Genomic DNA, 11,066 nt, shown 5'->3' with positions numbered 1-11,066 from the left:
TTTCTTTCTCAAAATTAAGGGTAGTACAGAAATTAGAATCTCGAATTGTCAGGGTTGGAAGGGACCTCAAGGATCATCCAGTTCCCACCCCCCTGCCATGGGCAGGGACACCTCACCCTACATCAGGTTGCTCAGAGCCACATCCAGCCTGACCCCTTAAAAGCCTCCAGGGATGAGGCTTCCACAACCTTCCTGGGCAACCTGTTCCAGTGTCTCACCACCCTCATGGGGAAGAACTTCTTCCTAACATCCAATCTGAATCTACCCACTTCTAGTTTTGCTCCATTCCCCCCAGTCCTATCATTACCTGACACCCTAAAAAGTCCCTCCCCAGCTTTCTCATAGCCACCTTCAGATACTGGAAGGCCACAAGAAGGTCTCCTTGGAGTCTTCTCTTCTCCAGACTGAATTGTCCAAACTCTCTCAGTCTGTCCTCACAGGAGAGGTGCTCCAGCCCTCTGATCTAAATTGAAGCTGTGAACTGCAATGAAGCTGACCAATCTTTCAGTCCTCTTTGGTAAAGGAGATTTGCAAAGTAAACAAGTGAAGAATTTAATCACTTTAATAATTTGAGGAGCTGTTTGTCATTTAAGTGAGTAAATGACTTTGGTTTGCCACAGTCTTTATTACTAAAAGGTTTTGCTGCTTTGAAAACAAACAGCAGTCTGCTGCAATGTATTGATTTCACTTCAGCCTTTTTGTCTAGCAGCTATAAATATTAAACATTTTAGAAACGTGTTGTATTTTTAACTGTTTAATAAAGAATGATAATACTGCCATCAATTGACTAACTCTCATCCTTCCTCTGCACAGAAAATACCTCTGTAATTACCAATGTTAGCTACTCTCTGTGTGCAGGAAAGAGGATGTGTTACCTTTGGGTACAGCTACTTTACCTGCTGCTCTGTGGGCAGTTTCAGAGCAGACAGAGGAAGCTTTCCTGGTTGTTGCAGTCATTACACAGATTGTTCTTTTCTTCCTCCTTCCTCCTTCCACTTAGCATTCTCCAGGAGTGCAGCCAGCTGACCTTGAAGAAGTTGTCAAGAAGGGTGTTAAAACTGTGGTGATTGGTCGTGGCATGAGTGAGGCTTTGCAGGTAGGTTTTTGTTCTGTGAGAAACATAAACCAGAACTCTTTGGTTTTTCTCTCCTTCTGATTTGGGGAAAAAAAAAAAAAAAGGCACAGAATGGTAGGGGTTGGGAGGGACCTCTGGAGATCATTGAGTCCAACCCCACTGCCAAAGCACCCCGGACACCCTAGGGAATGGAGATTCAGCCATCTCCTTGGGGAGTTTGTTCCAGTGTTTGGGAACTCTTTTGGTGAAGAGGTTTCTTCTAGTGTCTGACCTGGGCCTCCCCTGGTGCAGCTGGAGGCTATTCCCTCTTGTCCTATAATGATGGGGACAGTGGGGACAGTGGGGGGAACAAATCAGAGAGCAGCAAAGCGAACACAAGTGCAACCAGAGCCTGGACTGGGAAAGATGGGTTAGGGGAGGGACTCTTGTCAAGGGCTTATAGTGACAGGACAAGGGGTAGTGGCTTTGAGGTGGAAGAGGGAAGATTCAGACTGGACATTAGGAAGAAATTCTTTACAGTGAGGGTGGTGAGAGACTGGAACTGGTTGCTCATGTGGATGACCTCTCCCTAGAGGTGTTCAAGGCCAAGTTGGATGAGGCCTTGAGCAACTTGGTCTAGTAGGAGGTGGCTCTGCTCATGGCAGGGGAGCTTGAACTGGGTGAACTTCAAGGTGCCTTCCAATCCAAACCATTCTATGATTTACCTAGGGCAGGTCACACAGATGGGTCTTGAAAGTCTCCACAGAAGGAGGCTCCACAACCTCTCTGGGCAGCCTGTTCCAGGCTCCCTCACAGTAAAAAGTTTTTCCTCATGTTGAGGTGGAACCTCCTGTGTTCCAGTTTGTATCCATTGCCCCTTGTCCTATCACAGGACACCACTGATAAAAGAGACTGGCACCTACCTGGCACCCACTCTTCAGGTATTTATACACATCAGTAAGATCTCCTCTCAGCCTTCCCATCTCCAGACTAAACAGCCCCAAGTCTCTCAGCCTTTCCTCATCAAACAGATGTTCTAGGCCCTTGATCATCCTCATAGCCTCCAGTGGACACTTTCTATCCCTGTCTGTCTTGAAGTGGGAAGCTCAGAACTGGTCACAACACTCCAGATGTGGTCTCACCAGGGCAGAGTAGAAGGGGAAAAGAACCTCCGCTCACCTGCTGGCCGTGCTCTTCTTAATGCACCCCAGGATACTATTGGCATTCTTGGCCACACAGGCACATCAGTGTCCATGGATAACTTACTGTCCTCCAGGACTCCACGGAGCTGCTTTCCAGCATGTCAACCCCTAACCTGCACTGGTGCATCGTGTTATTCCTCCTCAGGTGCAGAACTCTGCTCTTATTCTTGTTGGACCTCATGAGGGTCACCTCTGCCCAACTCTCTAGCCTGTCTAGGTCTAGCTGTATGGCAGCATAGCTTTCTGCTATGTCAGCCACTCCTCCCAGTTCTGTATCATCAGCAAACATCCCAAGGGTAAACTCTATCACCTCATCCTGGCTGTTGATGGAGATGTTGAGTAAGACTGGACCCACTACTGGTGGGGAACACCACTGGCTACAGGTCTCCAATGGGACTCTGCACTGTTGATCACAACCTTCTGAGCTCTGTTGTTTAGCCTCTTCTTCATCCATCTCACTGTCCACTCATCTAACCCACACTCCTGAGCTTGCCTACAAGGCTGGTCATGATGTTGAATTAGCACCAGTGTACTCCTGCCAGGAGTCCTCTTCCTGAAAGAAACATCGTTTGAGCTCCTCTATATCAGTATCAGTGTTGAGCAGTCAACAGGTCTATGTTCTGATACAGGAGCCTTCTAAACCAGGAGAAATTTTACAGTGTGGTTAGTCCCCCTCTCCCAGAACAGGTTATGAATCCAGCCTGCTGTGTATACTTTGGTAATCAGGCATTTTTGGGACCCTGGGTTTGGCAGGGTGGTGTCATTCCAGCAGATAAATGGCTACAGAAAGCTCAGCAGTGCTGGCGCCAGCAGGTCAAGGGACGTTCTCCTCCCTCTCCACTCTGCCCTGATGAGGCCACATCTGGAGTAATGTGTCCAGTTGTGGGCTCCCCAGTTCAAGAATGACAGGGACTTGCTGGAGAGGGTACAGAAAAGGGCTGCAAAGATCATGATGGGACTGGAACATCTCTATTATGAGGAAAGACTGAGAGAATTGGGCCTTTTTAGTCTGGAAAAGAGAAGACTGGGGGGGAGGGGAATCTCATGCTTACAAATACTTAAAAGCTGGGTGGCAGGAGGATGGGAACAGTCTTTTTTCAGTGGTGCCCAGTGACAGGACAAGGGGTAATGAGCACAAACTTGAGGATAAGAAGTTCCATCTAAACATGAGGAGGAACTAAGGGTGCTAGAGCACTGGAACAGGCTGCCAAGACAGGTGGTGGTGTCTTCACCTCTGGAGACTTTCAAAACCTGCCTGGATGTGTTCCTGCGTGACCTTCTCTAGGTGAACCTACCTTGACAGGGGAGATCCTGTCCAACTCCTATCATTCCATGATTTCTGTGAGCTTTACTTCAGGAAGAGCAATTCTTTAGCTTTTTGGTGAGGTGAGTGTCCCCTTGTTTAGATTTAGTTACCATTGAGCTCCAGCTCTGTTTATCTTTGTAAGAAAGGGCTGCATTTAGCACTGTGTTAAGGAGAGATGGGAGGGGTGTATAGAAGTAGCTTTACTGGAGAGAATAAAATGTGAATGAATCACAGAAATACCTAATCCTTCTTCTTCTCATTCCTTTTTCTCTTCTGAGGTTCCACCATCTACTGTGGACTACCTGAAGAAGAATGGGATTGATGTCTTGGTCTTGCAAACAGAGAAGGCTGTGGAAGAGTACAATGCCCTGGCTGCTCAGGGGGTCAAAGTAGGAGGAGTCTTCCACTCAACCTGCTGAAGCCTCCCTGCTCATTTTGCCTCCCTTGGCTGCAGCCAAATCAGTGTCCACTGAATCAAATTACAGCCAGCACAGCATGGGGGCTGAGGTGCCAAGGCATTTCTGCACTGACAAGCTAAAATGTGAGGGCATTTTAGGAGTTCAGGGTTTAAACAAGTTGAGTGCTTACAAAAAGGGGTTGCTAATGAGGTAATTTAATTACAGAGCTGTTTCCATACATGCTTGAGATTGAGCTGATCTTCCTCTGAGGATTGTCCATACTCTGGTTGCTTAACTTTTCACTCATTGGCTAAATTAAAGCACTAGGTTTTGACAACTTTTACTTAGAAATGGCCTGAAGTTACATTAGTGGCTATTGGATTGCAGCCATGAGATAACTGATGAGCACAACAAAGTGGTAGATGCAAAGTCATCTTCCACTGTAGATACAAGTTTCAAATAAAATAAATAAAAAAGTGAAACCAGAACATAACACTTTGCCTCCTGCTGGTGACTCCAGTCAGGATTTGGGGTCCTTCTTCTCAATTTGGGATCCTTCTTCTAAATTTGGGGTCCTTCTTCTAAATTTGGGGTCCTTCTAAATTTGAGTGATTTTAAATCTGGGTCCCTTTGAATTTGGGTCCTTTTTAAAATTGTAGTCCTTTTAAATTTTACATTGAACTTGGGAAAAGGAAACAAAAAAATGCCTACAGGGAATAAACATGAAATCTGTGCCTTAAAGCATTTTCCTTTGGGGGAAGGGGGTTGTGCAATGTCTACCTATTGATGTGTTTGAAGATTGAGTTGTGTAATATATGTCTATTTAAAAGTCTCTGTGTGCTTTAAACTGGAGTTTGCAACATGAACTATTGACCCTTAGAAAATCAGTCTAAACTGCTGCTAGCAGGAGGCTGCTAGGGCTGGGTGGTGAGAATTCCCACAGGTCATCATTATCTATCTCATGATCAAATGATTTGAGTTGGAAGGCACCTGGGCAGGCCGGAGAGGTGGGCTGAGGAGAATCTCACGAGGTTCAGTAAAGCAAAATGTAAGGTTCTGCACCTAGGTCAGGGCAATCCTTGGTATCAATACAGGCTGGGGAACGATGAAATTAATTGAGAGCAGCCCTACAGAGAAGGACTTGGGGGTGCTGGTGGATGAGAAGCTGGACAGGAGCCAGCAATGGGCACTTACAGCCCAGAAGGCCAATGGCATCCTGGGCTGCATCAGAAGCAGCATGGCCAGCAGATTGAGAGAAGTGGTTCTACCACTCTACCCTCCTCTGGTGAGACCTCATCTGAAGTACTGTGTCCAGCTCTGTGGCCCTCAACACAAGGACTTGGACCTGCTGGAGGGGGTCCAGAGGAGGGCCACAAAAAATGGTCAGAAGGCTGTAGCACCTCTCCTGTGAGCACAGGCTGAAGGAGCTGGGGGTGTTCAGCCTGGAGAAGAGAAGGCTCTGGGGAGACCTAATAGCAACCTTCCAGTACCTGAAGGGGGGCCTACAAGAGGGGTGCAGAGGGACTGTTTACAAAGGCCTGCAGTGATAGGATGAGGGACAATAGTTTGAAATTAGAGAAGATCAGATTTAGAGTGGTAGAGTGGATGTTAAGAACAAGTTCTTTATCATGAGGGTAGTGGAACACTGGAACAGGTTGCCCAGGGAGGTAGTTGAGGCCCTGTCCCTGGAATTATTCAAGGTCAGGCTCAACAAGGCTCTGAGCAACCTGATCTAGTGGAGGATGTCCCTGCAGGCAGGGGTTGGACTAGATGACCTTTGGACTAGATGACCTTTGGAGATCCTTTCCAACCCAAACCACTCTCTGATTAAAGATCATCTAGACCCAAGCTCTCTGCCACGGGCAGGGACACCTTCCATTTGACCAGGCTGCTCAAAACCTCATCCAACCTGTCCTGATTTAACCATTGTGCCAACAAGCATATCCTTACACTGAAAATACTAAGTTCTTGTAACTGCTGTTCTGGGTGAGTTTCTCTAAATATTACCAGTTACAAGTAACCTAAAGATCTTTTTCCCTCCCCCCAGCAGGCTCACTGGTTCTTGTCTGCTTATGAAATCAGTGTGTGCTAATGAAAGTAAAAAGCTGACACCACAGAAGCCCTGAGGCATGCAGAGCTGTCCAAGTAGCAGCAGAGAGGCTTAGACTGGTATGAGAACACAAGGAATTTCCCAAGCCTTAAGAATAACCCTTCAGCAAATACTATATTCTTTTTCTGTTTATTTGCTTTAGTAATCACATAAACCCTTTATCTGATAAAATACACAGGGAAAGTGGGTGCCTGAGAGTGTTATCTCCTAATTGCAGCAATATTCTCTGTAGCTGTAGGTGAGGCAACACCATACCTAAGACAGCAAGAATTGTCTTTCCTGCTGCATCCCTGTTCTCTGGAACAGTGACACTCATCAGAATGTCTGAGACCTTCTTCTGAGAGACTTACATGGTGCAAAGTAGAAGGTTAACCACAGAATCACAGAATGGTCTGGGTTGGAAGGGACCTCCAAAGGTCATCCAGTCCAACCCCTTCTGCAGTCAGGAGGGGCATCCTTCACTAGATCAGGTTGCCCAGAACCCTGTTGAGCCTAACCTTGAGTATCTCCAGGGGTGGGGCTCCAACCACCTCCTTGGGCAACCTATTGCAGTGTTTCACCACCCTCATGGTAAAGAACTTGTTCTTCATCCAATCTAAATCTGCTCTAGTTTGAAGCCATTGCCCCTCATCCTATCACTGCAGGCCTTTGTAAACAGTCTCTCTCCATCCTTCTTGCAGGCCCCCTTCAGGTACTGGAAGGTTGTTATTAGGTTTCCCCACTGACCCAGAAGGCTGTAGTCAGCCTGAGAGAATGCCAGCAGAACCAGCTCCTACCAATCTGCAGAGTATTAAATCACAGAATGTTTTGGGTGGGAAAGGATCTTAAAGGGTCCTGCCATGGATAGGGGCACCTCCTACTAGACCAGGTGGTTCAAGGCTCCATCGAGCCTGGCATTGATCACTTCCAGAGTTGCAGCCTCCACATCTTCTCTTTGCAACCTGCTCCAGTGCCTCGCCCCTCATGGTGAAGAATTTCTTCCTACTGTCTAATCTGAAGTCTGGCTTCTTCCAGTTTGAAGCTATTACTCCTTGTCCTGTCACTGCAAACCTTAAGTCCCTCTCCAGGCCTTTTGGCCCTCTTCAAACACTGGAAGGCTCCTAAAAGGTCTCCCTGGAGCTCTCTCTTCTCCAGGCTGAACAGCCCCAACTCTCCCATCCTGTCTTCATAGGACAGGTGCTCCAGCCCTCTGATCATCTCCATGGCCTCCTCTGGACCCACTCTAACATGTTTTCTTTGAAGCAGAGCTGGTTTGACTATCTTGAGCACAGTTGTGTATTTGCATTATTTCCTGAGCTTTTGAATCTTAGGGCAGCTGGAAAGAGGAAGAGGCTTTGGAAGAGAGGTCTTGGTTACTGAGAGGATGGCCAGGGACACCTTCCACTGGACCAGGCTGCTCAAAGCCCCATCCAACTTGACCTGGCATGTCCTCTCAGTACTGCATGTGCATTACACTGTTCAGAGACACTAAAGGAACACCTGATCTCTCACACCCAGGGTGGCGTTTTTCTCTTCTTATTTATATTTTCATACTAACATGGCACATTAGTGACAAAGCCACATTCACCAAAGCTGCTCAGCCCAGGTCTTGCAGTGGAGAAAGGGGCTGTGGGCTCCTCACACCAGTGCTGTGTTTTGTTCCTCCCAAAAAGCAGGGGAGGATCACAGCCCATGTAGCACTACCAGGTGACTTTAGAGATCCTTTGTGCTGCAGCCTCTTAATTGTTCCTTTCATTTGGCACTCGGTAGGACGCAGAAGATTCCACTCTAAAACAGGGAGCTGCAGCCTGCAGACATAAAGATTTCTCTTTTTAAATGCAAAGCCCTAAGTTTTTGCTGCCATCAGCACAACGGTTTGGTGTCAACAAGGTGTTATCTGCTGACAAGTCTTTTCCATCTGTATCTTCTTGTCCCACTCTCCTCACAGCTTCCCCAGTCAGCTTTGCCAGCTCCCACGAAAGCCTCTGCTGCACTTGGGCTGCTCCAGCCTCTGAAAGCCCAGTTTCCTCCCTGGTGCCTGAAAATGCTTTGCTACAGGGTGGAAACAGCTGGGACTGATTCATCCAAACCCTCACCCAGAGCTCCTGATGCTGCCTTTATGGAATTGCTGCTTTCAGCTACTGCCATAAATAATTCCTTAAAATCACAGGCGTGGTGCCCAAATCCTGGGAACGCACCAGTGTAGGGCAGCACTGCTCACAGATGCCACTTCTCTGCCTCCTACCAGGAAAACCATCTCCCAGTAGGCAGTGAACTCCCGCCCTCATTAAAGCCGAGCCAGAGCTGGGCTGGCTGCCAGGAAGATTCCACCCCAGCTGTGCAGGATGGTCCCTGGCCCTTATCTGTGTAGAGCAGCATGGGTGAGCTGGCAGCTGGAGGGGACAGGCTGTGCAAAGGCTCACAGGCACCCAGTGCTGCATGGCTGGCATGCTCAGGGGACATCAGTGTTTGTGCAAAGCCTGGGGCTGGCATGCTCAGGGACGTCAGTGTTTGTGCAAAGCCTGGGTGCATCCCCAGCAGCATGGGCAGCAGGTCAAAGGAGAGGATTCTGCCCCTCTGTACTGCTCTGCTGAGATCCCACCTGCAGTACTGTGTCCAGCTCTCGGGTCCTCAGCACAGGAGAGACATGGACCTGTGGGAGCAGGGCCAGAGAAAGATATAAAAATGATGTGAGGCCTGGAAGAAGATGAAGAAGATTGTATCTCTGGCTTGGACAAAAGACTTGCGAACTCAAGACAAATAAGACAGGAAGAAGATGGCATATGGTCCCAATTTAATGTACACCCAGTGGTTCTGCCTTCCCAAGAACCTGCTTCACATTTTCTGCAGCCAGGGCATCACCCACTTTGCTTTTTGTGCCCTGTTAAAAACAAGAGATGTGAAAGCCACACCAGCGCTGAGCAAACATCTCTGATGCCATGTACAATTCAATCTGATCACAATAGCAAACATGACAACACATTTTGAAAACCCTGAGCTGTGAGTTCAGCCTTTTCCTTCCTCTGCTGGGCTCTTGGCCCATCTCTAACTAGCAGGGAGAATGCAGAGGTGAGGACTGTTTGAACATTGATAGCTTTTAGTAAATTATTTGCTCTTGCTTCCAGATTGCCCAATCTCTCTGTGGCTGCAGCTCTGTACTGGCAGCATGTTCCTCCACCTGCCACTACCTGAGAGAGCAGAACATACATAGGTGCTTGTGCTCCAAGGCCTCTCTTCCCCTCTTCCACAGTGATGAAACACACAAAATATTGTGGCCCATGAGTACAGCTCCTTGGTTTTCTCTGCATTCTGTGATCAGTCATTTAATTGAAGTGTAGAAGTCCAACACTTAGCCAAAATTAAAGGACAGCCAATGAATGGGTAAAGATGCTTCTGAGATGACACAAAGCCCTGGAGCTGCACAGGGAATATGAACTCTATTGTTTTTTTGAGAGCAGAAAACCCTAAATGTCTCAAATCTGTGGGTGGCAGGGGAAAAAATTAAAAAATCAACATCTAGATTTAAACAACTTACAACAAACCCCCAGAATATTTACCTTTTGTACAAATGACCTTTCAGATCTCCTATTTGTTGGTGTGAAAATGCATTTTCAAGAGAATGAGTTAAAATAAAGAGGAGATCAAGGTAAGCAGTTTTAAGAACCTGCCTGGATGCATTCCTGTGTTACCTACTCGAGGTGATCCTGCTCTGGCAGGGGGGTTGGACTCTGTGATCTTTCGAGGTCCCTTCCAACCCCTAACATTCTGTGATCCACCAAAAACCAGTTCTGTAAGAGCACTAGCACTAAGAAAGAACATTTTAATTCCAGAATGCCTAAAGCAGCTGAAAGGTTTTATGGTTAAGTCTTTGGACACAGCAGCATTTAAAAAAAAAAATAAGAAAGGAAACAACATCACAGGAAGCTTGCAGTCACCTTGTGACTAGCCCAGGCATGGTCACTGATGTAATAAAGAGGAAACCTTAGCATGAGTTTCCCAGTTTGTAGGAAAGCAGAAGGAGTTAATATTTACACTAACCTCTGTAGAACTGGGAAGTATTTCTTCACTGCTTTGTTTACTTGCTAAAAATACATCTTTTCCTTTTTTTAAACAACTGATTTGTGGACACAGGGAACATGTGGCTGCTGCATTATAAAGTTTCACACATCAAGTGCTCCTAGCAAGGAGACTTCTCAGTCTGCTGAAGCCTTGCACAGGTATGCTGGAAGGATCATGTCTTGAGCAAGTTCTTGTCCTTCTGTACTCCCAGCTCACCTGCACTGGGCACACTGACAAGCTGCCTGACAGCTGCTTAATTGAGAGCATGTTGGGCTACTGCAGCTGATGACAGAGACTGTGAGTATCAAAGCTGCTGCTGAACTGAAAACCAAACAGACTTTCTCATCTTTCTATGACCTGTGATCCTGGTAAGACTGGTTCAGGCCAAGATCACCACACAGAAACAGGCTCGGTGAAACTTAGGGGTGAGTAATTTTCCACCTCATGTATTGAATTCTACTGGCCCTAAAGACACCCAGATGTGCAAGAGGAGAGGTGGGTTGCCAGGCACAGGTCAACATGCTGGACTCCATTTCATGGAAACAAACAGGGAGTGACGAGCTGTTGTGTTGCTGGAACTCAAACTCCATGTCCTGAAGTTCTGTTGCTTGCACCAGGGGGTTCCTCCTCCCCCTGCACCACAACAGGAACAACCTGTGCCCACCCCAAAACCATACCAGCTTCAGCACAGCTGCACAGGATGTAAAAATCACTCAGCACTTAGCCTGAAGCAACTGGCAGTTTCACTTGGAGGTGCAGTTCATACACAAGAACAATAAAGAGCACTTTAGAGTATTATTGTGGGGGTTTTGGGGTTTTTGTTTGTTTTTTTTTTTTTACTAAGAATTTAGGTACCAAAACACAAATGCAAGTTTTGGACACTCAAACCAACAAAACCCCCAAACTCCACAGCTTCATTTCAGAGTACTATAAAAATAACACAAATTTCTGTGCCAAA

Source organism: Indicator indicator, unplaced genomic scaffold (assembly GCF_027791375.1).
Source record: "Indicator indicator isolate 239-I01 unplaced genomic scaffold, UM_Iind_1.1 iindUn_scaffold_278, whole genome shotgun sequence".
Lineage (NCBI taxonomy): Eukaryota > Metazoa > Chordata > Aves > Piciformes > Indicatoridae > Indicator > Indicator indicator.
This window is presented reverse-complemented; position numbering follows the sequence as displayed.